This window comes from Schistocerca cancellata, chromosome 8 (assembly GCF_023864275.1).
Source record: "Schistocerca cancellata isolate TAMUIC-IGC-003103 chromosome 8, iqSchCanc2.1, whole genome shotgun sequence".
Classification (NCBI taxonomy): Eukaryota; Metazoa; Arthropoda; class Insecta; order Orthoptera; family Acrididae; genus Schistocerca; species Schistocerca cancellata.
In genome coordinates, this window is record NC_064633.1 from 328,032,308 (window position 1) to 328,057,594 (window position 25,287).

A 25,287-nucleotide genomic window follows, 5' to 3' on the forward strand; every position below is an offset into this window, starting at 1 on the left:
ACCGTGAATTCATTGTCCCAGGAAGGGGAAACTTTATTGACACATTCCTGGGGTCAGATACATCACATGATCACACTGACAGAACCACAGGCACATAGACACAGGCAACAGAGCATGCACAATGTCGGCACTAGTACAGTGTATATCCACCTTTCGCAGCAATGCAGGCTGCTATTCTCCCATGGAGACGATCGTAGAGATGCTGGATGTAGTCCTGTCGAACGGCTTGCCATGCCATTTCCACCTGGCGCCTCAGTTGGACCAGCGTTCGTGCTGGACGTGCAGATCCCGTGAGACGACGCTTCATCCAGTCCCAAACATGCTCAATGGGGGACAGATCCGGAGATCTTGCTGGCCAGGGTAGTTGACTTACACCTTCTAGAGCACGTTGGGTGGCACGGGATACATGCGGACGTGCATTGTCCTGTTGGAACAGCAAGTTCCCTTGCCGGTCTAGGAATGGTAGAACGATGGGTTCGATGACGGTTTGGATGTACCGTGCACTATTCAGTGTCCCCTCGACGATCACCAGTGGTGTACAGCCAGTGTAGGAGATCGCTCCCCACACCATGATGCCGGGTGTTGGCCCTGTGTGCCTCGGTCGTATGCAGTCCTGATTGTGGCGCTCACCTGCACGGCGCCAAACACGCATACGACCATCATTGGCACCAAGGCAGAAGCGACTCTCATCGCTGAAGACGACACGTCTCCATTCGTCCCTCCATTCGCGCCTGTCGCGACGCCACTGGAGGCGGGCTGCACGATGTTGGGGCGTGAGCGGAAGACGGCCTAACGGTGTGCGGGACCGTAGCCCAGCTTCATGGAGACGGTTGCGAATGGTCCTCGCCGATACCCCAGGAGCAACAGTGTTCCTAATTTGCTGGGAAGTGGCGGTGCGGTCCCCTACGGCACTGCGTAGGATCCTACGGTCTTGGCGTGCATCCGTGCGTCGCTGCGGTCCGGTCCCAGGTCGACGGGCACGTGCACCTTCCGCCGACCACTGGCGACAACATCGATGTACTGTGGAGACCTCACGCGCCACGTGTTGAGCAATTCGGCGGTACGTCCACCCTGCCTCCCGCATGCCCACTATACGCCCTCGCTCAAAGTCCGTCAACTGCACATACGGTTCACGTCCACGCTGTCGCGGCATGCTACCAGTGTTAAAGACTGCGATGGAGCTCCGTATGCCACGGCAAACTGGCTGACACTGACGGCGGCGGTGCACAAATGCTGCGCAGCTAGCGCCATTCGACGGCCAACACCGCGGTTCCTGGTGTGTTCGCTGTGCCGTGCGTGTGATCATTGCTTGTACAGCCCTCTCGCAGTGTCCGGAGCAAGTATGGTGGGTCTGACACACCGGTGTCAATGTGTTCTTTTTTCCATTTCCAGGAGTGTATATTTGTCCAATGAATACCCGTTTATCATCTGCATTTCTTCTTGGTGTAGCACTTTTAATGTCCAGTAGTGTAAATATATTGCCGGTCTTATAGCTGTGTACTTGCATATTGGTTTATTGTTAGTTATGCCTTACGTCAACAAAGTAGCAGCCTACTTATCCCACTTAGAGCAAGAACTGAAAGGAAACCGATGTACGTTCACGCTTGGCGTCTTGGCGATAACCACTTTGCTAATAATGGTAACTGCAAATAAATGGCACAATAAAAGATTTCCGATGAGTCCGTCGTTCGGTTTTGTCACATATCGGATTTGTCAGGAACACTTCATGTCGACTTTTTTCATTTCTGCAAACGCCAGCGACCTAGCAGTTATAGCGTCAAAATTTCGTGGTAAAGCTAAACTTTGCAGTTTCTGTAGGTAGCGCCGAGCGCATATTACGTCAGCATTTCTTTTCAAACTTCTATGCCCACCGAGAGCGGTGGCTCAGTGGTTAGCACACTGGATTCGTACTTGGGAGGACGACGGTTCAAAAACGCGGTTGGGCGACCTGATTTCGGTTTTTCGTGGTTTCCATAAATCGCAACAGGCAGGTGCCAGGATTGTTCCATTGAAAGGCCAACGACCGACTTCCTTCCCTAATCCGATCTGACCGATGATCTCCCTGTTGGTTCTCTCCCCCCAGATCAACCAACCACCCACCCGTCTTCGCCCACGGCAAAGACCTACCTTGTCATTTAGAGTTTTGTAAATTTTCAGCAACCGTTTCTGAAGAAACTAGAGTGCTCTTTCTTCACGTCGGAAATCTTGGAATTGCATTAACACGGCCACATCCCAGTGCAATCAGTCTTCTTCTTTGTGCCACCTATATCTACATCTACATCCATACTCCGCAAGCCACCTGACGGTGTGCGGCGGAGGGTACCTTGAGTACCTCTATCGGTTTTCCCTTCTATTCAAGTCTCGTATTGTTCGTGGAAAGAAATATTGTCGGTATGCCTCTGTGTGGGTTCTAATCTCTCTGATTTTATCCTCATGGTCTCTTCGCGAGATATACGTAGGAGGGAGCAATATACTGCTTGACTCCTCGGTGAAGGTATGTTCTCGAAACTTCAACAAAAGCCCGTACTGAGCTACTGAGCGTCTCTCTTGTAGAGTCTTCCACTGGGATTTATCTATCATCTCCGTAACGCTTTCGCGTTACTAAATAATGATCCTGTAACGAAGCGCGCTGCTCTCCGATGGATCTTCTCTATCTCTTCTATCAACCCTATCCGGTGCGGATCCCACACAGGTGAGCAGTATTCAAGCAGTGGGCGAACAAGTGTACTGTACCCTACTTTCTTTGTTTTCGGACTGCATTTCCTTAGAATTTTTCCAATGAATCTCAGTCTAGCATCTGCTTTACCGACGATTAATTTTATATGGTCATTCCATTTTAAATCACTCCTAATTCCTACTCCCAGATAATTTATGGATTTAACTCCTTCCAGTTGCTGACCTGCTACATTGTAGCTAAATGATAAAGGATCTTTCTTTTTATATATTTGCAGCATATTACGCTTGTACACTGAGATTCAGTTGCCAATCCCTGCACCATTCGTCAATTCGTTGCAGATCCTTCTGCATTTCAGTACAACTTTCCATTGTCACAACCTCTCGATATACTACAGCATCACTCGCAAAAAGCCTCAGTGAACTTCCAATGTTATCCACAAGGTCATTTACAGTATGTATATTGTGAATAGCAACGGTGCTACGACACTCCCATGCGGCACACCTGTAGTCACTCTTACTTCGGAAGACTTCTCTCCATTGAGAATGACGTGCTGTGTTCTGTTATCTAGGAACTCTTCAATCCAATCACACAATTGGTCTGACAGTTCATATGCACTTACTTTGTTCATTAAACGACTGTGGGGAACTGTATCAAACGCCTTGCGGAAGTCAAGAAACGCGGCATCTACCTGGGAACTCGTGTCTATGGCCCTCTGAGTCTCGTGGACGAATGGCGCCAGCTGGGTTTCACACGGTCGTCTTTTTCAAAACCCATGCTGATTCCTACAGTGTAGATTTCTAGTCTCTAGTGCTTCATACAATCAAAGAAAAAGACTGGACGTAATAAAAGCTCAAAAATTAGTAAGACTCCTTTACACAGTGAAAATAAAATTATTTTCTACTACCATTTCAAAAAGCGATTTCAAATATTTACCGAAAATTGCGAAAGAGATATAGTGTAAAAAAAAATTTTGTCACTCGATATTGCAATTTCGATATTGTTACATCTGTGAAAAGAATGTCGCCGATATATATAGACATGTTCTGGAAAATTATGATAATTTATCAACAGCCCTACACGGCACGCAGTGCTCGTTAGTGACGTTGCACGTGTTGACGCACAGCTCGGTAGGAGGGAGGGCAGGGCGCATATCGTGAGCTATGCTTACTCGAACGGCAGACACAAGAGGGCAGCTGGTGCTATTGCAGGTACTCATCATCAATCATCTTAACAAAACTACTGGTATGCGAGCGCAAATGCAGGTAATAGCTAGTTTACAACATTTGTAGAAGTAGCACACCGTCTTCAGGCCACGAGTGGCCTACCGGGACCATCAGACCGCCGTGTCATCCTCAGAGGAGGATGCGGATAGGAGGGGCATGGGGTCAGCACACCGCTCTCCCGGTCGTTATGACGGTATTCTTGACCGAAGCCGCTACTAATAGGTCAAGTAACTCAATTGGCATGACGAAGCTGAGTGCACCCCGAAAAATTGCAACAGTGCATGGCGGCCTGGATGGTCACCCATCCAAGTGCAGACCACGCCCGACAGCGCTTAACTTCGGTGATCTCACGGGAACCGGTGTATCCACTGCGGCAAGGCCGTTGCCTTTGTAGAAGTAACACATGTGTAAATGTAAAGATTTTGGTAATAATGAGTTCGTGTAGCTTAATGGCCTGGTGCGGTTTCTTCAATTGGACGTCACTTCATGTCCGTACTGGACAACACTGACTTCGTCTTTTAAGACGCGGGCAGCACAATGTGTGCGAACCACAGATCGGAATATATCGCACAACCATGAGAATGGTGTCTTGTAGCGAACGGAGACTCTTCGCTGCAGCAGGGAGCGGTGAAGATCAAACGAACAGTCTCGACAGCGCAGCGAAAGCCCGTACTGCTACAAACGTTATCATAATACTCAAAGATAACTGACTCGACGGAAACCACTGGCACTGCTCTCCAAACAGACAGCGGCAGAAACGGCACGATCAGAGATACGAGCCAGGCCATTTAAACAATGGACACTGGCACGAGCAGTGGTGATGGACCTGTGAATCAGATGGGACAATATCCGAATAAGTCTATTAATAATACAAGCGCGTGCTGAAAAGTAATGGCTCCGAATTTTTTACTTGAAAATTCTTAAGGATTTTTAAATAAAACAGATTTTATTAACATTATCCACCTTTATTCGTCAGTCTACTTATTTATTTGTCAACATAATCACCTCAGCGATGAACGCATTTCTCACAACGGACACCAGTTTGTTGACACCATCATTGTTGAATGTTTACTTTGTCGATGGAGCCACAACCTCACCTCTGCTTGTACCGCTTCATCACCATCAAAGTAAAGTCCTGGAAGGCGTTTTTTAAGTTTGGGAAACAGGTGAAAATCGGAGGGGCCAAGTCAAGACTGTATGGAGGATTACAGATGACAGCCTCTAACAGATGTCGGAGCCCTCGTGTGTGGTCTGTCATTGTCTTGCTGAAAGAGAGAGTGTTCTATGTGTGGACGAACTCTTCGAATTCGCAACTCGATTAGATCACGCTGTTTCTCACGCACCAACATAGTTACGTTACACATCGCCGCGTTACACGCTGCAATTCGGAGCCCTGTAACTGCAGCACTTCAAATATGTAGACATGAATAATAAAGATGTAGAATGTTATCAACGATTGTTTTACTCAAAAAGGTTTAAGAGTTTTCACATTTACACTACTGGCCAGTAAAATTGCTACACCACGAAGATGACGTGTTACAGACGCGAAATTTAACTGACAGGAAGAAGATTCTGTGATAAGCAAATGATTAGCTTTTCAGAGCATTCACATAAGGCTGGCGCCGGTGGCGACACCTACAACGTGCTGACATGAGCAAAGTTTCCAACCGATTTCTCATACACAAACAGCAGTTGACCGGCGTTGCCTGGTAAAACGTTGTTGTGATGCTTCGTGTAAGGTGGAGAAATGCGTACCATCACGTTTCCGACTTTGATAAAGGTCGGATTGTAGCCTATCGCGATTGCAGCTTATCGTATCGCGACATTGCTGCTCGCGTTGGCCGAGATCCAAAGACTGTTAGCAGAATATGGAATCGGTGGGTTCAGGAGGGTAATACGGAACGCCGTGCTGGATCCCAACGGCCTCGTATCACTAGCAGTCGAGATGACAGGTATCTTATCCGCATGGCTGTAACGCATCGTGTAGCCACGTCTCGATCCATGAGTCAACAGATGGGGACGTTTGCAAGGCAACAACCATCTGCATGACCAGTTCGAGGACTTTTGCAGCAGCATGGACTATCAGCTCGGAGACCATGACTGCGGTTACCCTTGACGCTGCATCACAGACAGGAGCGCCTGAGATGGCGTACTCAACGACGAACCTGGGTGCACGAATGGCAAAACGTCATTTTTTCGGATGAATCCAGGTTCTGTTTACAGCATCATGATGGTCGCATCCGAGTTTGGCGACATCGCGTTGAACGCACATTGGAAGCGTGTATTCGTCATCGCCATACTGGCGTATCACCAGGTGTGATGGTATGGGGTGCCATTGGTTACACGTCTCGGTCACCTCTTGTTCGCATTGACGGCGCTTTGAACAGTGGACGTTACATTTCAGATGTGTTACGACCCGTGGTCTACCCTTCATTCGATCCCTGCAAATCCCTACATTTCAGCAGGATAATGCACGACCGTATGTTGCAGGTCCTGTACGGGCCTTTCTGGATACAGAAAATGTTCGACTGTTGCCCTAGCCAGCACATTCTCCAGATCTCTCACGACTTGAAAACGTCTGGTCAATGGTGGCCCAGCAACTGCGACGTCACAATACGCCAGTCACTACTGTTGATGAACTGTGGTATCGTGTTGAAGCTGCATGGGCAGCTGTACTTGTACACGCCATCCAAGCTTTGTTTGACTCAATGCCCAGGCGTATCAAGGCCGTTATTACGCCCAGAGGTGGTTCTTCAGGGTACTGATTTCTCAGGATCACCCAAATTGCGTGGAAATGTAATCACATTTCAGTTCTAGTATAATATATTTGTCCAATGAATACCCGTTTATCATCTGCATTTCTTCTTGGTGTAGCAATTTTGATGGCCAGTAGTGTACTTCTCAGCATGCCCTCGTATGTATGGATGATACCAAGAGTTCTGCCATTCACTGCTAGAGGGCAATGACATCGTTTTCGCAGCAGTGGTGGACGTTAATTCATTACAGTTCAGCCAATTTGCACGAAATATTTATAAATTATATACACAAACCTTCCTCGTGAATCAATCTATGTATGACAACTAGTTGAAATCATTACAGTAGTTCCAGAGAGTAGTCTTCCATACAGACTATTAAGTCGCGGCTGGTGTCTGTAATTCATCGTCATCACATATTTATAAATTATATACACGAATCTTCCTCGTGAATCAATATGTATATTAGTGAAAACGCTATCAAAATCCCTACAGTAGTTCCTGAGATTAAACCTCAGCTCTCGGCGGAAAAAGTGCCATACGACTTTAATTTCTTACAAGTATAGTAGGAGATTGTATGTATAAATATACCGACTTTGATAATAACAGTTTAGTGCAGCTCAATATCCTAGTGCAAGTCTTTCAATTACCCAGCCAGGAAAAGCGACCTATGAATTAACATGGAATCCGAAACACCTTTAGTTTCTGGTGAATCTTCACATCATTGAGAGATGATTCCTAGGTTAAAAAACATGAAAATAATCGGTCTGGCCGGCGTTGTACCTAGTAACCTTTTGGTTACCATGGCCGCACAAGATCAGCAAGCCTGACTCTCCTCAGGGAAAACGAGATCCATAGCTTAACGTGGAATCCTCCCCATGTTCCGCTTGTGCCGAATGTCCACATCACGTAGAAGCTGGGTTATAAGACTTTAAAAAATCCATCGTCTGACTTGGACTGGATCCCGCGACCTTTTGGTTTTCAAGCATGGGCTTTACCGCTAGATCACGAGGCCCGATGCAAACTCTGCTCAAGCTTTGTAGCTGTCTGGATTTGCGACGGCTGTACCACTAGATGGCAATGTCGTCTTTTTCACAATGGTGACGGACTTCAACTCATCGTAGTTCAACCATTTTCCACGAAATATATACAAATTATTTTCACGAATCTTCCTCATGCATCACTCTATCTACTTATCAAACATAGAACAAAATCCTTATGGAAGTTCCCAGAATTAGCCCGTACATACAAACACATATGACTAGGGAATTTCAATATACACAAATCAAAAAAATTTTTCATCACCCTGGTTCCCAGAGCTCCTGAAGATAGACGTTGACTGTGGGTATTGTATCACAGACACAGTCCCTTTGAATGTTCAGAGATGTCACTAAACCCGTCCAAAGATGTAAACAACCACCGTTGAGCAGAGCATCTTAGACGGAGGGGATCCAACAACCGATCAGTTCCAGCCATTCCACCAGGAAGAAGGTACACGGCTCCTGTTGTCTGTAGTTCACCTATGCCTAGACGGTCAAGACCGCAGTTCGATCGCGTCCGCATTGTTACTTTGTGCCAGGAAGGGCTCTCAACAAGGGAAGTGTCCAGGCATCTCGGACTGAACCAAACGATGTTCGGACATGGAGGAGATACAGAGAGACAGGAACTGTCGATGACATGCCTCGCTCAGGCCGGCTATGAGCTACTACTGCAGTGAATGACCGCTACCTACGGATTATGGCTCGGAGGAACCCTGACAGCAACGCCACAATGTTGAATAATGCTTTTCATGCAGCCACGGGACGTCGGGTGTGCGCAATAGACTCCATATGCGCAACTTCACTCCCGACGTGCATGACGAGATCCATCTTTGCAACCACGACACCATGCAGCGCGGTACAAATGGGCCCAACAACATGCCGAATGGCCCACTCAGGATTGGCATCACGTTCTCTTCACCGATGAGTGTTGCATATGCCTTCAACCAGACAATCGTCGGAAACGCGTTTGGAGGCAACCCAATCAGGCTGAACGACTTAGACACACTGTCCAGGGAGTGCAACAAGGTGGAGGTTCCCTGATGTTTTGGGGTGGCATTATGTGGGGCCGACATACGCCGCTGGCGGTCGTGGAAGGCGCCGTAACGACTGTACGGTGCATAAATGCCAACCTCCGACCGATAGTGCAACCATAGCGACAGCATATTGTAGAGGCATTCGTCTTCATGGACGACAATTCGCGCACCTATCGTGCACATCTTGTGAATGACTTCCTTCAGGATTACGACATCGCTCGACTATAGTGGCCACCATGTTCTCCAGATATTAACCCTATAGAACATGCCTGGTACAGTTTGAAAAGGCCTGTTTATGGACGACGTGAAACAACAAACAACTCTGAGCGATCTACGGCGAACCGCCATTTGAGGAGACCAACAATCTGGACGAACAGTGCCTTAATGAACTTGTGGATATTATGCCACGACGAATACAGGCATGCATCAATGTAAGAAGACATGCTACTAGGTATTAGAGATACCGATGTGTACTGCAATCTGGACCACCACCTCTGAGGGTCTCGCTGTATAGTGGTACAACATGCAATGTGTCGTTTTCATGAGTAATAAAAAGGGCGGAAATGATGTTTATGTTGATCTCCGGAATCCTCGGATCCGATTTGATGCAAAAATTTTTTTGATGTGTGTATATACCAATGGTTTCGCGAGTATAAGACATACATGCTAGATAGTCAGCCAACTGTGGCACAATGTACTCGAATAGCGGAAAATTTTTGTGCTTAACGGCATTCGGGGACGTTGGATGGCGATTTTTATAGCATTTTTTTAAAATAAAGGAGTGCGTCGCAGTTAATTAGGGATAGATGTCCAGGGACTGACCCTCAGAATTCAAAAATTCGATACCCCAAATCTGGTTAATATCCTAACATAACGTCACTTTTATCCTCAGGTAGCGTGCCATTGTGGTAAAATGCTTGCTTCCTGTGTAAGGGGCCTGGTTTCAATCCCTCAATAATGCAAATTTTTAAACATAGGTGCATGTTCTACTAGCTTTTACATGTACCGCAAAATGAATAAAAATGGGAAAAAAAATCAGTGGCGTTCGAGTTGGTACTTGCAGGTTCAAGTCTCTTTTCGATCATTATTTTTTCGTTTCTTTCCATTCAGTTCGAATACCTACGTCATTTAAATATTAAATTCTAATTAAAGGATGTGTTATTGCTATTTTTATAAAATAATTCACGTCCTCTCACTTCTAATTATACATCCCTGGAAAAAATTGTGAACCCTTCCAACTCATTCAAGATTTATTGTTGCTATAGTGGATATGCAATATATGAAATGATTACAATTAGAGATAAGTAGCACAAGCGATTCTGAGGTAGTAGTTATCGCCTCATACTAAAACATCGACATTAGTACATGGTGTAGCCTCCAAGGCGGCAATGCAGACACTGACTCTGACATGCAGTCGATCGTGCAGATGGCGAATATTGTCGTGAGATACGTTATGCCACGCCAGCTCGAGCTACTCGAGCAGTTCCATAAGAGCTGTTGGCTGACGAGCCATACGATCCAAATCTCGTCCCCTCACTCGATTGGAGACAAGTGCAGTGATCGTTCTGGTCAGGGACGTTGCTGCATGTCTTGTAGAGCACGTTGATTGCGCGGGCGGTGAGTGGGCGAGCATTACCATGTTGGAAGAACAGCAAAATAACGGGTCTAACAACATTCTGCACATACCGAGAGCTGATTAGCGTCCCTCCAGAAACACCAAAGGTGAACGAGAGTTGCAGCTTATCGCGCCCCAGGCCATAAGGCGTGGGTTGGTGTAAAATGGTTCAAATGGCTCTGAGCACTATGGTACTTAACTTCTGAGGTCATCAGTTCCCTAGAACTTAGAACTACTTAAACCTAACTAACATAAGGACATCGCACACATCCATGCCCGAGACCAGATTCGAAACTGCGACCGCAGCGGTCGCCCGCTTCCAGACAGTAGCGCCTAGAACCACTCGGCCACCCCGGCCGGCGCGTGGGTTTGGGCCATGTATTGTGGACGCATGCATTCTACGAGACACCATTCACCAGGTCTGCGTCGTACGCCCAAACGACCATCACCTGCATACAGGCAGAGTCTAATTTCATCGCTGAAGACCAAGGCGCCCCATTCCATCTGCCAAATGATCCTCTAACGGCACCAATCGAGCTGTACACGTAGATGTTGTGGCTTGAGTGGAAGACGGGCTAGAGGCGTGCGTGCCGTAGTCCCACTGCTTGTTGACACGTCTGTGCTGTGGTAGCTGTACGATCAGCCACTGTTGCCCCTAAAATACGGCAATCCTCGCCGGCGTCTGTGCTGGGTTGACGTTCAGAACTTCATTTACGGGTATGAGAATGTTCACGTGACCACTGATACCAGCATCGTTGCACAACTGACGCAGCACGTCCAACTCGTGTGGCAGTTCTATGAAAGGACCATCCGCAACTCGGAAGGCCATAATCTGATCCCTTTCAAACTCGCTCAGTGGGCTGTAGGAAGCACGAATGCATCTCTGTGGCATGATTGCCTGCTTGCTTTACAGGTTTGCACCACAATGACCCTTCTGGATGTGAACGTTCCCCATTAAAGGGTAGACACAGATGGCGCTCTGGTAGCTATACCACTGCGTAATCTACTGGTGGACGACGCTGAAATCATTATCAGTACATGTACTACTCCAAGGTGGGATATGCCGTCATCGGATCAAAATAGACAATGACTTTGGAGGCATGCTAATTTTTTTTCCTGCAATGTAATTTACGCTTCATGGAAATGGTCATGGAACATACACCATTGTTTAAAATTTTACTATAACCAGGAATCGAACCCAACCCCGCCCCCCCTCTGTGAGGTTACAAGGGAGTATAATTGATCTGCTGGATGTGGTAATATTTACTGTGGAAGAGCAGTTGGGGTGTAAAAGGTACAAGACAATATATTTATGGAGTCACCTTCTTGATAAAGAGAGGAGGCAGCATATAACAGTTTCACATTGAATTACTTAGTTACATAATTGCCTATGTCTCAGTGCATAACTTGGTACATATGTTAATAATGTAAGGTGTGTTTATTTTGCTAGTCATTGGATTTGCTGGGTATCTGATCACGGAAATAGGAGTACTCCATAAACATAAGAGCTCTTCAAAATAGTTCAAAACTCAAATTTAAAGCATAGTAGCAGGGATATTATTTTGTACATTAAAGAACACATTTTATATAAAAATCAAGTTGTAAGGATGTTTGGGAACCTCTGCATAATAAGTTATTGTCTTTTATTGTGAAGGTACGTTCAGTTTTCCATCTGTGTAGAGCAAAATGAGTATTTCGTATGCCACACCTTTTAGGCAAAGACGTGATTAAACAAAAGAAGAGGGGTGAAACTGCCAAAAAGTGGAGTGCCCTTAAATATGTAAATAATCTGATGATTGTCTACAAAACAATATAAGGTATTTAGTTTTACGTATTTTACTATTGTAACATTGTAAATGCATGATGGCCACGTTTAGAAATAATATATTTGACTAATGCAGTGTCACGGGACCGGACACAGGACAGAGGATAGGGGACAAAGGTCGCGGTCTTTTATTCGTGGTCCGTCGGTGCGCCAGCCTGGTGGCCGACTGGTTCTAGGCGCTACAGTCTGGAACCGCGCGACCGCTACTGTCGCAGATTCGACTCCTGCCTCGGGCATGGCTGTGTGTGATGTTCTTAGGTTAGTTAGGTTTAAGTAGTTCTAAGTTCTAGGGGACTGATGACCTTAGAAGTTAAGTCCCATAGTGCTCAGAGCCATTTGAACCATCCGTCGGTGCGGTAAGGTCGGTGCGGCTAAGAGCCACCGACATAATATCACGTGGCAATCAGTTTGTTTTGTGGATGTGATTTAGTAAAATAAAAACGTTTTCATTCTAAACTGTTGTCGGTGTAAATCATTTGTGAACGATCGTGATTTAGACAAATACTTGAATTCATTCACTGCTGTACTTAGGCTGGCTATTTACTCAATATAGGACGCGAATGCAACTTTGCACAACCGAGCCCCTTTTGCGGGCGAGTCATGATAAAAGGCTGTGTACAAGCCCGAGTGAAGTTGCACCCCCAATGGGTAGACGAGCATTCTGCCACATAGCTACATGGGCCCTCAAGCAGGCTCGGCAAACTTCGAAGTCTGTTTTCTCGAGCATTGTTGAGATTTGTATCGAACTGCTTTTGCTGATTCATATTTGAGTTGAACTATTCATGTACGATAAATTTAAAAAAAATATTAAAATACTACTGCCGTGTGGTCTCTTTGAAAATACGAAGAAAATGGACCAGTGCGTGAGGTCCCCTTGCGAGGTCTTCCGGTCAACGGACCAGCGTGCGTGCGCAGGCGGCGCAGGTGCGGTAAACACATTAACCTTGTGACGAGCGGTTGCCCAAGCGGGCGCGCCTGCTGGCAGTCGCGCACTGGTGACGTCAGCGGTGCGTCGCGGCGCCTCGGAATTAGCCGGCGCCCTGGCAGCGGCTGCCTGTGTTACGCAAGCGGCGCTCTAGCCTAGCCTAGCCCTAGACGAGCCCTAGACTAGCCCTAACAGAGTGCACAGCGTGGCCTAAACGCAGCTGTCGGAGTTGCGAAAGTCGCGGACCCGCCGCCGCTACTGCGCTCCACGTGAGAACACGTGCGCCTCAGGAATCCACTCGCGCAAGGACCTATTTGACAATGTCACAGGCACCTCGTACCATGCATCGCAAGCACCTCACGTGGGTAGGTTATGTATCGTAACAAGACACGAGTGATGGGATCGTGCAGCAACACGGCCCGAAGTACGGAGACTTGGCAGCCAGTCAACACATGGATAGAACACCTTTGTCTGCTAGTTGCAATTAAGGATCCTTTCACAATGTGCGATAAATTTAAACATAACGAGGTATCTTTCCGAGTAGCACATCGGATTTGTGTCTGGATTGTGGACTTGCTTGCACATATAACTCAACACGTTGCTAAGCCCCCTTTACAATGAAGCGAACACGCGACAGCGAACGACAATTCTCTCGGGTGTAAACGCTTGGCGCGTGGTGTTCGGTGGTGTAAGGGTCGCATTCACAAGTGTTTGCTTGTGATCCGCTGAATGTCAGTTTTAGACTGAATTATCAAAGGAAATTCTGAAGGTGGCAGGGAAATACTGGGAGCGAAAGGCTATTTGCAATTTGTACAGAAACCAGATGACAGTAGAGTCGAGGGGCACGAAAGGGAAGCAGTGCTTGAGAAAGCAGTGAGGCAGGATTCTAGGCTATCCCCTAGGTTATTCAATGTGTATTCTGAGCAAGCAGTAAAGAAAACAAAAGAAAAACTGGAGTAGGAATTAAAGTCCAGGGAGAAGAAATAAAAACTTCGAGCTTTGCTGGTGGCAATGTAAATCTGTCAGAGACAGCAAACAACTTGCAAGAGCAGTTGAACGGAATGGACAGTGTCTTGAAAAGAGGGTATAAGATAAACATCAACAAAAGCAAAACGAGGATAATGGAATGTAGTCAATTAAATCAGGTGATGCTGAGAGAATTATATTAGGAAACGAGACACCTAAAGTACACACATCAAAAAAGCTTTGCATTGCCCCAGGTCCCAGAACTCCTGAAGACAGACGTTGACTGGGGAAATTGTATCACGGACACAGTGTCTTTGATTGTTCAGAGATGTCACTAAACCCGCCCAAAGATGTAAACAACCATGCATGAGAAGCGCCAATTAGACGGAGGGGTCCAACAGCCGATCAGTTCCTGCCATTCCACCAGGAAGGAGGTACACGGCTCGTGTTGTCTGTAGTTCAACCATGCCAAGACCGTCAATACCGCGGCTTGATCGCGTCCGCATTGTTACTTTGTGCCAGGAAGGGCTCTCAACAAGGAAAGTGTCCAGGCATCTCGGAGTGAACCAAAGCGATGTTGTTCGGACATGGAGGAGATACAGAGAGATAGGAACTGTTGATGACATGCCTCGCTCAGGCCGTCCAAGGCTTACTAAGGCAGTGGATGACGGCTACCTACGGATTATGGCTCGGAGGAACCCTGACAGCAACGCCACCATGTTGAATAATGCTTTTTGTGCGGCCACAGGACGTCGTGTTACGACTGAAACTGTGCACAATAGGCTCCATGTTGCGTAACTTCACTTCCGACGTTCATGGCGAGGTCCATCATTGCAACCACGACACCATGCAGCGCGGTTCAAATGGGCCCAACAACATGCCGAATGGACCGCTCAGGATTGGCATCGCGTACTCTTCACCGATGAGTGTCGCATATGCCTTCAACCAGACAATCGTCGGAGACGTGTTTGGAGGCAACCCCGTCAGGCTAACCGCCTTATGCACACTGTCCAGCGATTACAACAAAGTGGAGGTTCTCTGCTATTTTGGGGTGGCATTATGTGGAGCCGATGTACGCCGGTGGTGGTCACGGGAAGCGCCGTAACGGCTGTACGATGCATGAAAGCCAACCTCCGGCTAATGGTGCAACCATGTCGGCAGCATATTGGCGAGGCATTCGTCTTCATGGACGACAATTCGCGCCCCTATCGTGCACTTCTTGCGAATGACTTCCTTCGGGATAACGACATCGCTCGACTAGAGTAGCCAGCATGTTATCCAGGCATGAACCCTATCGGACATGCCTGGAATAGATTGAAAAGGGCTGTTTATGGACGACGTGGCCCAACAATCACTCTGAGGGATCTGCGCCGAATCGCCGTTGAGGAGTGAGACAATTTGGACCAACAGTGCCCTGATGAATTTGTGGATAGTATGACACGACGAATACAGGCATGCATCGATGCAAGAGGACGTGCTACTGGGTATTAGAGGTACCGGTGTGTACTCAAAATGGCTCTGAGCACTATGGGACTTAACACCTGAAGTCATCAGTCCCCTAGAACTTAGAACTACTTGAACCTAACTAACCTAAGGACATCAGACACATCCATGCCCGAGGCAGGATTCGAACCTCTGACCGTAGCGGTTGCGAGGTTCCAGACTGAAGCGCCTAGAACCGCTCGGCCCGGTGTGTACAGCAATCTGGACCACCACTTGTGAAGTTCTCGCTGTGTGGTGGTACAACATGCAATGTGTGGTTTTCATGAGCAATAAAAAGGGTGGAAATGATATTAATGGTAATCTCTATGCCAATTTTCTGTGCAGGTTCCGGAACTCTCGGAAATGAGGTGATGCAAAACTTCTTTTGATGTGTGTAGTAGATGAGCTCTGCTATCTGGGCAGCATAATAACTGATGATGGTCGAAATAGGGAGGATATAAAATGTACACTGGCAATGGTAAGAAAAGCGTTTCTGAAGAAGAAAAATTTGTTAACATCGAGTATAGGTTTAAGTGTCAGGAAGTCCTTTCTGAAAGTATTTGAATGTAGTATCGCCATGTATGGAAGTGCAATATGGACGAGAAACAGTTTAGACAAGAAGAGAATAGAAGCATTTGTAATGTGCTGCTACAGAGGAATATTCAAGATTAGATAGGTGGATCACGTAACTAATGATAAAGTATTAAATAGATTTGGGGCGAAGAGAAATTTGTGGCACAACTGACTAGAAGAACGGAACGGTTGATAGGACATGTTCTGAGGCATCAAGGGATCATAAATTTAGTACTGGAGGAAAAATTGGGGGGGGGGGGGGGGGTGTATCGTAGAGGGAGGCCAAAATATGAATACAGTAAGCAGAGTCAGAAGGCTGTAGGTTGCAGTAGTTATTCGGAAATGAAAAGGCTTGCACCGGATAGAGTAGCGTGGACATCTGTAGACCACAACAACAACAACAAAATGAAAGGAAGATCGCGTCTAGTCTCCTCTTCGGCGCTAGCTTCCGTGATAGACACAATGCATTCGCTCTGCCCCAGTGCGCTGTTTTACGCGCGCAGACTCTTGTTGGTGTTGTTTACTGTAAGTGTTTTTTTTTATGAACTGTTTAGATGAAAGCGTACTTCTGTTGATAGAAGAGTACAGATCCAACAGGCGTTTCTGGAATCCTAGGGATCCACAGCATAAAATGTTCACCAAAAAAATGATAGTTGGCAAGAAATTGTCGAAGTGCTGGCAGTGCTAACGGAGGAAGCCGAGAAGAAAATTAGCTCACTATTATGTTTTTTTAGGCGTGAAAGGGATATAACACGTACAACCTCGGTAATAGTGCAGTCTAAAAATATAATCTGACGTATTTGCCTTCAGACCGCTGATATTCTTCTTCGCCCTCCACATCTGCAGACACTGCACAGGTGACAGCTAATGTGGTGCACAAACTTTCTGGTATCATCGACGTCCCGTTTTTTTTCGTGTACTTCTTTCTTTGTTTCACGTAATTTACGCAAGAGAAATAAATGTCATCAAAATAAACAGACAACGTACATTAATGTAAAATAAAAATAAACGTAACACCTGATCATTCTCGTGGCTTGCATTCAAGGTATCTGTCTCAATATCACAGTTTAGCTACTACGCAGTAACAGAATGCTTAAATGCAGTAACAGAATAAGGGATAATTGTTTTCACTCTGATAGAGATGTCTGGTCTTTCATATCTTTTTACATTACATTATTCATTTTTAATGACTGTGTGTCCCTCACATTTACCTTTATAAAATCCACGAGTGTTTCGCATGTGGCACTAAATACTTCAGAAATTATTAGAGAAACAGATGCGGTTGATGGACGAAACAGATATTTGACTCTAGAGTAACTGTCATTTGTTGTTTAAGGGGAGGTTTATTTTCTTTTGGTTTAACAAACCAATTTTTTAAAAAATTGCATTTTTGGATCCATAAAGTGTTTAGAATCCACCCCCGAAACGTTTTTTCCGAATACGGAACGGAAATGTTTGTTATTCGCGGTTGGAGAAAAAAATGCACCTGCCTGAAATCTGACTTTTCCACACACCAGTTTTTTTCTTTCGGAGGACGAGTTATTGTATCGATGGTTGGGAGGACACATACAAAATTCAAATGAAAGTTTGAACGCGTGTGTTAGCCCCCAAGCATCTGAATTCTGGTCCGAAGACTGGAGATTGCGACTTTCCTGGCAGTGAGCAGCTTCAGCGAAGGGTATTCAGCAATTCTGAAGACCATGACAAAGATGGACGTCAGCCTGGGACTCTATTCAACGCAGTTCACCAAGCATTCGGACGACCACCAGATTTAAGCGGCCGAAAACCGTTTACACCGGCCGTACGAGGGGCTCTGGAGCAGCACAGGATGGCTCAGATCGAGCAGAACTCCCTCTATGAGGAAGAGGAAGGACTAGTTTATGGATACGGAATATCAAATTGAACGTAACTTGCATAATATTGCATTTCTATGTAGTCAAAACTTCAAACGCGTTTTTCTCGAAATGACTTTTTTTATCGCACGGTATGGTAACTTCAAATCTACTGGACCGATTGGCATGATTCTTGGTTTCCGACGAAGCTAACTAAATTGTCTAGGAGCTGTACCACTTTTATTCCGATCCATCAACTATAAATGTTTTTACTTGGCCGACGAAGTCGAAAAATCGATCAAAAACCCTATTTTTTCAAATGGCCTCCATTTTGTTTCCTATGGTCCAAATAATTTCAGCGAGATACAACTCCTAAAGAATCGTATATACTTCGCTAACGTCAACTCAATTTTGATTTCAGACGAGCCGACTGACCTGTGACGTACCGCGCGTGGAGGTCTACACCGAAATTTTGTTTCGTTCCGACGGCACTTCCGCCTTTGCTCTTCGTCATTTCCGGTCAAAAAAATTCCAGATTGTAGAGGAAATATCAATAAACATTTTGACCAAATTTGACATTGATATCTGTAACACACCCCGAGAAAAAAATTCTCAAAGAACATGCTTCTTTCAGGCCAAAGATAGTAAACCTTCCCATAAGAATCGCAGCGTTAGTCCTAGCCTCTCTCCTGCTGTTGTAGATAGTCGACAATCTGTGTCTTGCCGTGAGATCTTCGATTCACGGAACACGTATGCCTTCTCTTCCGCTCGCTCCAGTGTAAATGCTTATTCGCAGGTAGAAGTCAATGATGGAGCGCACAAGCGAACCCCCCCCCCCGCCCCCTCCCTCTGCCCGTGCTTACGAATGTGCATTCGCTTGCGTTCGCTCGTATTCGCTTCGGTGTAAAGGAGGGCACAAAATCAACAAATGCAAATGTAATTTCGGGAGTGTGATTGGGCCTTTACTGTTTCCAATATGCAGAGGTGGTAATATGGACCAAAACAAGATAAAAGTGTCTAATAAACATTGACTCTAAAATGTCTACCTTAAGAGCTATGAGCACTTGCTCGTCTTCGCAACTGTGAAACACATCTCTTCTACTGTAAGCTCTTTTCTATTACCAACGACCTGCAGGAAACAAATGAGGACATATTCCTCTGTTATACATCAAACCGGGCTAGTCATGTGATTTTGGGATGACGTTGCTTGCCTGCAATTTGCGGAAATAGCTAAACTTGATGATTAGATATTCGCCTTGTTTTATATACGTTTACAAATCTTTAAAATAATGCAGCGCTTCAGCAACCGTGAATTGTTCAGAAAATAAGAAATTCAGCCTTCAGTTTACCTAGGTTTGGATGCCAATAATGGTATCTTCTTCAGAACCTATTAAACATTGAAATACAGGGTTATTACAAATGATTGAAGCGATTTCACAGCTCTACAATAACTTTATTATTTGAGATATTTTCAAAATGCTTTGCACACACATACAAAAACTCAAAAAGTTTTTTTAGGCATTCACAAATGTTCGATATGTGCCCCTTTAGTGATTCGGCAGATATCAAGCCGATAATCAAGTTCCTCCCACACTCGGCGCAGCATGTCCCCATCAAGGAGTTCGAAAGCATCGTTGATGCGAGCTCGCAGTTCTCGCACGTTTCTTGGTACAGGAGGTTTAAACACTGAATCTTTCACATAACCCCACAGAAAGAAATCGCATGGGGTTAAGTCGGGAGAGCGTGGAGGCCATGACATGAATTGCTGATCATGATCTCCACCACGATCGATCCATCGATTTTCTAATCTCCTGTTTAAGAAATGCCGAACATCATGATGGAAGTGCGGTGGAGCACCATCCTGTTGAAAGATGAAGTCGGCGCTGTCGGTCTCCAGTTGTGGCATGAGCCAATTTTCCGCGGGCTACGCGTGAAACTTGCGCGCACGCGTTCAACCGTTTCTTCGCTCACTGCAGGCCGACCTGTTGATTTCCCCTTACAGAGGCATCCAGAAGCTTTAAACTGCGCATACCATCGCCGAATGGAGTTAGCAGTTGGTGGATCTTTGTTGAACTTCGTCCTGAAGTGTCGTTGCACTGTTATGACTGACTGATGTGAGTGCATTTCAAGCACGACATATGCTTTCTCGGCTCCTGTCGCCATTTTGTCTCACTGCGCTCTCGAGCGCTCTGACGGCAGAAACCTGAAGTGCGGCTTCAGCCGAACAAAACTTAATGAGTTTTTCTACGTATCTGTAGTGTGTCGTGACAATATGTCAATGGATGGAGCTACAGTGAATTTATGAAATCGCTTCAATCATTTGTAATAGCCCTGTACATCATCAGTCTAATGTTTTCATAATAAGGAAAACCGTGATATTTACAAAAATTAAATTATTTTGAGGGCCAAACGTTGGCCATGTCACAGAATAAAACTAATACAAAATAAAATAGCATAATCATAAGATTATGTCTGTAAATACAAAAAACAAGGGGCCAGGAATAAGGGTCACACGTAAGCGCCGGCCGCGGTGGTCTAGCGGTTCTAGGCGCTCAGTCCGGAACTACGCGACCCATCCGGTCGCAGGTTCGAATCCTGCCTCGGGCATGGATGTGTGTGACGTCCTTAGGCTAGTTAGGTTTAAGTAGTTCTAAGTTCTAGGGGACTGATGACCACAGATGTTAAGTCCCATAGTGCTCAGAGCCATTTTGAACCACACGTAAGCAACAAGGAAACCAGGCGTCACGAGCAGTTCCGCGGCGAGGCTCGGCCAGCGGCCAAACGCATGCACAAGCGCTAGAGACAAGCTGTCTCAAAATTACTTAGCGCAACCTAAATAGTAAACAAAATGTGACAGGAAACAGTCCTGCAAATGGACAAATGCCTACCTATGGTACAGTACATCAAACAATTTTTCTAAGAAGTAGCTACTAAGTCAGAGCAAGAAAATTTACATTCAAATATTATAATAAGAGGGCGAAACCTCACTACAGTAATTAATAAACTAGTATGGGAGACACAGGAGTGCGAAGCATGAAATATCTTGAACATAAAGAGGCAAATTAAGAAACACCTTTGCAACTGGTGACATTACCAGTATAATACAAAATATATGGAGACACAATGTACAAACGCACTATAATAAAGGGGCAAAGCAGATAGGAAACAGCATCGGCCATTCGAAGCAGACCATGGGTCAACTCCACTGGAGTAAAGATTGAAATCCTTCGAAATAATTTCTATTTTTTTAGTTGTAGCTGATCATTAAGTAAATTTTTTCTATCAATAATAAGATGTTTAAAAATTTGTAATTCTTCAAGGGTGTCTAACTTACATCCTTTGACTTCAATATGCAAAAGTTCTGCATCTTTTAGAGGCTTGGGAGCATGGGCCATTTGGACAAGATGTTCAGATCCTCGTGTTCCATCGCCGCTTTTAGTCGGCAGTTGCTCTTTAAACCTAACAGACAGGGCCCTTCCTGTCTGGCCAATGCAATAACAGGGACATTCAGCACAAGTGATCTTATATAAACCTGACAGGAATGATTTATCAGTACCTTTATCAAGAGATTGGACTAAATTCTTTTTAAAGTTGTTCGTGGTAGAGTAAGAAACTTTACACCCTAGGTTTTTTAATATACGACCTACCTTGTAGGATACGTTACCTATAATGGGAACTGATATGTATTTCGTTGCCTGGCCTTGATTGTGGGTATCTGACCTGGAAAGGGTAGTAGTCTTCCTTCGTGTGTTTTGTTTGTTAAACAACTGTCGCACTATACTGGGATTATATCCGTTACTTTGAGCGATGTTTTCGAGGACCTTTAATTCGTTCTGTAAATTGTGTGGCGAAAGCGGAATGGAAGGGGCTCGATGGATAGTCGAGTGAAATGTCATTTTATGGGCCTGGGGATGGGTGAAATAAGATGGGATGATGTTGTCGGAATAGGCTGCTTTTCGAAAAATGTTGAAATCTATTTTGTTGCCAATAATGGATAGAGTCAGATCGAGATGGTCTAAGGTCCTATCAGCTGTCTCATTTTCTTGCGTGAAGCTGGTTTTTTTCATGGAGGTTACTGAAAATGGTAAATAACAATTCTAGTCCTTCATGGGAACCTTAAAACACAAGCAGCAACCCATTTACATATCTCGCATAGAAAATTATATTATTTGCCATGTCCGGATAATTCCGAAAAAACATCTGCTTCATTTATAAAAATCTCTGACATAATACCAGCTAACGGGCTGCCCAAAGCTAGACCACAGGTTTGCGGATATAATTTATCGTTAAAAGAGAAGTAGTTGTATTTGAGGGTGGTGCGTAACAGAAGCATTAGTTTATCAATCTTAGGGACAGATAAATTTTTTTTGGTGTCGCAAGTTGGTTTCTGTAATGTCCATCGTCTGTTCAACAGGTACATTAGTGTTCAAACTTGTAATATCAAATGATACGAGTTTTATGATGTCAGAACAAGCTAAAGTGTTGAGTTTGTTAGCCAGGTCTGCCGAATTTTTGACAGAAAAATTTTATATACGTTTCTGCACGTTGAGTTTTAGTGACAGCTATGGTGCAGTATTGTCGTTATAACGTATGTAAAGAGAAGTATATGAGAGGAGGAGCTGTTACTTTTCAAAGGTGTGTGCAACAAACGTGTAATTGTAAATGTTAGAGCGATATGAGGCATTATATGTGTTGAAAAATATCGAGACACGGTATGGTAAAGTCTTGTATTGCAGACATAATTTCTGCGGTATTAAGGCCATGTGTTTACGGGACAAGTGCTAAATAAATTTGAAAGTGCGTCTGAGTAAACTGCTAGTCAGTGTACACATATTGGTAATATGTTCATATGCAGATAAAATGTACATATGACCTTGATTAATTTCCTCCAATTTATGCATATTGTCAAACTATTGCGTGTTTTTAAGTATTTCTTCATGAGACAGTTTCCTATACAATGTCATTATAACGTATCTAATTCGACGATATGGATTAGTGCAATAGGAAACGTCAAAAAAAATTATTAGCTGTCACTTCTATTATTACTCCAAAATCCGAGCTATAGCCTTGTATTTTTTATTTTTGTGGATAGTGTCTTGTTTTACTTTTCTGATGAGATGACGAAAAAATGTTGTAGATATTTTACCTGTTTATAAAGAGCGGAAGGGAGAAAGAAGAAAAACTGAAAATGGTAATCGATACGCAGGTGGTGCGAAACGCTTACCGTATTTACTGTAACAGTTTCATAGTTCCAAGTGCGTTGTTTTTTTCGTGACACGTCAGAGACGTCTGCAGCGTCATTGTAAAGCAATTAATTAGAGTTTTGATGATATGATTCTGCGTTTTGATAAGTTTGTGAAATGCTTTTACATTGTAATTTCATCTTTGTGCGTACCAGCATAATGGCAGCCTATTATTCTACGCGGTAAATGGCAGGGTTCCATTTGGACAACTATTCCAGCGACTAGCAGTCTGTGGTTCCAAAGCTCCAACAACGGCGGATCGTGGCACACCTCGCACCATTCGTACTGCTGTTGTGGAGGAGAGAGTCTTGCAAGCGTATTACAAGATTTGCTATTTCACAGTAAAAGAATGTGTTCTCATTTGTTCACTCATTTCTCTATCGCATTCTGTACTTTGTTCGTCACGGGGTCGTTTAGTGGCAGACGCTGCAAGAGAGGTGGTGTGCATCACTGAGAGGTGTGCTATCGAAATTCAGGGAAGAGTCGGGCAACGTGTCACTTACTCCACAAGTATCTCGGTGAATGATCACAACGAGAAAATCCGAGAAATTACAGCTAATAAGGAGGCTTATTGTAGTTTTATATTTACCACGTGATCTACAGCTTTTCATCTGCAAACAACGAAACGTTAACGGTTTTTCTGTTCATTTCACACCGAAAATTGCTGCAGAATATCTCGTTATTTAGCGTATTAGTTACGGTTGTTTTGTGCTGTGGTCCTGCTTCCGTTGTTTAAGATACGTTAAACATTCATTTCTTTCGCTGTTGTGTTTTTTTGCTGTTACACACACATTTGATATATTTCATAACAAAATCATAACAAATGGCGAAAAAAACCTTATGTTTTGCCCAACTGTCTAAAATGGTCGAAAAACAGAGTTTCTCGATGGAATCATTTACCGTGATGTTTGTGGGAGTAAGTGATATGTTTTCATATGACATGTATGGTAGATATATAACTCTGTCCGCACAGCCCTGGCAAGACCTAACCGTACCGACCGACCGCCGTGTCATCATCACCCGATAGGCGAGACATGATGCGGATATGGAGGAGCATGTGGTCAACACACCGCTCTCCCGCCCGTTATCAGTTTTCGTTTCCAGAGCAGGAACTCTTAAATCCAGTAGGTCCTGAACACGCCCACAAGGTCTGAGTGCACACCGCTTTACAACAGCACTCGGCAGACCCCAACGGTCACCCATCCAAGTGGTAGCCAAGCCCGACAGTGCTTAACTTCGGTGATCTGAGGGGAACAGGTGTTACCACTGTGGCAAGGCCGTCGGCAGTAGATATAAAACTACCAACATACAAAGCTGATAGCGCCATGTGAGGTATGTGGACAAATGTATAATCATCTTATTTTTAAATTAGTATCCTACACCAAAAGTATTTGAGGATATCTCAAGTGAACAATGGCCCAAATCTGTGACATGTGTCTTTAACTGTATATATTAACTAATGTAATATCTGACATCTAATTGTGGCTTCTTTGTACATGTAAATAGCTTTAAGCAAAAATTTCATACAACCTGCACAAAATGTTAACATGTATTACCGATAATTTTCAGAAAATAATAAAAGCCTACTGAAAATAACACAGAAAAAGCTGAAACGTGTCTGAGTAAAATAAAACTAATAAAACAGTGTCTTGTATAAAGCGTCATTTGTCTCCAATTTTTCTTAGCAAACACGGACAGTAAGAATAGCTACAACATCCTAAAAATGATTATGAATTTTAGAGTTCAACGTCCCGTCCACAACGAAGTCATTAGAGATGGGGCTCAAGCTCAGACTGAGGAACGTGGGGAAGGAAATAGGCCGTACTAGTTTTAGTGGAAACATATTGGCATTCGCCTTTAGCGATTTAGGTACAACAGGTCTGGATGCTCGGACGGGGTTTTGAACATTCATCCTCCCGAATGTAAGTCCATTGTGCTAAATGCTGCGCTTCGTCTTTCCTGAACGTTGAGCGTGTTGTAGCATTGGAAAGTTACCTGATAAGAATTTCATTAAACCATGGTTCGAAATTCAATCATGAGAAAACATTAAATTTTGTGTATGCGGCCGTGGTAGTGGTAACGGGTACGAGGCTGCACTG

At 44.7% G+C, this 25,287-nt stretch overlaps 1 protein-coding gene and 2 pseudogenes across 1 annotated transcript in view; all 3 read right to left on the reverse strand.

Moving 5' to 3' along the window:
• Nucleotides 1–25,287, reverse strand: part of LOC126094464 (solute carrier family 2, facilitated glucose transporter member 1-like) — a 574,417-nt gene that overhangs the window by 526,615 nt on the left and 22,515 nt on the right. The window lies entirely within an intron of this gene.
• LOC126096008 (5S ribosomal RNA) lies at nt 4,170–4,287 on the reverse strand (annotated as a pseudogene).
• On the reverse strand, nt 24,355–24,473 carry LOC126096102 (5S ribosomal RNA; annotated as a pseudogene).